Source organism: Myotis davidii, unplaced genomic scaffold, assembly GCF_000327345.1.
Source record: "Myotis davidii unplaced genomic scaffold, ASM32734v1 scaffold1315, whole genome shotgun sequence".
Classification (NCBI taxonomy): Eukaryota; Metazoa; Chordata; class Mammalia; order Chiroptera; family Vespertilionidae; genus Myotis; species Myotis davidii.
Window position 1 is genome coordinate 182605 of NW_006286594.1, and position 1786 is coordinate 184390.

At 37.8% G+C, this 1786-nt stretch overlaps 1 pseudogene; it reads left to right on the plus strand.

Moving 5' to 3' along the window:
• Nucleotides 1-1542, plus strand: part of LOC102775409 — a 4240-nt pseudogene extending 2698 nt beyond the window's left edge.
• Nucleotides 1543-1786: the final 244 nt, after the last annotated feature.

The following is a 1786-nucleotide window of genomic DNA, read 5'->3' on the forward strand; positions in this document are numbered from 1 at the left end:
TCTTGGGGAGTGGAGGGGGATGCGGGAAGAGACTTGACAAAAATTGTGCACCTATGGATGAGGACAGTGGGTGGGGAGTGAGGGAGGAGGGTGGGGTGGGAACTGGGTGGAGGGGAGTTATGGGGGAAAAAAGAGGAACAAATGTAATAATATGAACAATAAAGATTTAATTTAAAAAAAATAAAAGCACAGAGAGGGAAAGAAAAAAAAAAGAATTATGTGCCATAAATCCTGAGAGACCTGAAGCCAGAGTACCCTACCCTAGAAAAGCTGCAGTTAAGCCTTGTGGCGAAACAGAGAGTGGGTGTGCTCTATCATATATGACCCAGATAACTGGAAATAACACAGTTGAGACAGAAAATGAAGAGTCTTGCCTACTGATCAGTGAAGTTATTTGCAAAAGAAAAAATCAGGAGTCTTCTTTTGAAGCAGTCAGGGATCCATGCTTTTCTGCAAAAAGGGGGAAAATGTCCTCTGAATCTTCCTCAGACCAAGATGAAACAGAAATCAGCTTTACTCAAAAACTGTTAGATTTGGAATATCTACTTTTTGAGAGACATAAGCAAGAACAGGACAGGTTATTAGCGCTACAGAATCAAAAAGAGGTGGAGAAAGAACAAATGAAGCCAAACCGACAGAAAGGATCCCCAGATGAATATCATTTACATTCTATGCCCTCACCTACAGACAAATTGCTAAATGGACAGAGGAAGAAATCCAAAAATAGAAACGCAAAAGGACAAGCTGATACAGAGCATCCAAAACCTCAAAGAGGCCCCAAAACTGAAAATTGCTAACCTTCTTTTAAGATCCAGTTGAGACATTCAGTTAATGTTAATGGAAGAAAGATGCCAAATTCTGCTAGAGATCATTGTGATGTATCTAAAAGTGTTCGTTCCCTACAGCCTAGTAAGTCACAGAAAAGCATTTTTTCAGATTTTCAGAGATATACAAAGTATTGGGTGGGTAAAGGAAGAAGTATTTTAGAAACTGGTAAAGCTGGATTGTGATGCTCTCTTTTTTATCATAGAATGTTTATAAAACTTTTTCTGCTTGTGGGCACACTCATTGCCTCTAATTGAATGACTATGTGATTACAAGGGAGGAATATACAAATGTACTTCTGCCAAAGTCAGTGATAACCAAGAGTCTCAATTCTTTTTGAATAAGTGTGTTATGCTAAATTTGACAATCCTTACAGATAATAGATATAAACATGCCTGGGCCAGCTCCCAAGAAACCTTCAGGTGCCATTCTCTTTCCTCAAAAATGCATGTTTTATGTATGACCTTTGCTCACCTTTTTGTTCTGACTAGTGATCAAAGCAAGATTATACTATACCAAATAGTTAAGGAATTGGGTTTAAAATCTAAGTTTATTGCTGTTTTACCATGTATTTGTAGATCACTTGAAATCTTCGATAATACTAAAGTAATCTAATCTTTATAATTATTTTAAGCATGATAGCATTTTCTTTTATTTAAAATGGATTAAAATTGTGTGAAAACAGAAAAGTCAGAGTTTTCTGGAAAATTAGGATTATCAAACTTTCCCTCAATCAGGAATTGAGTCCAAGACCCTGTGGGGCCCACGCCGACTCTAAGCACTGAGACACCAGTCAGGGCAGAAACTCATCTCTTGATGCAAAAAGAGTTAGTTGGGGTGAGGCTGAATAGAGTGAACTGATAGTTTGGATACATTGAATGTATTTGGATGCATTCAATCAGAAACTGGGTCCAGGATGGAGTAGCAGAGCATTCTTCCTTATCCTTTCTTTGCTAAATGA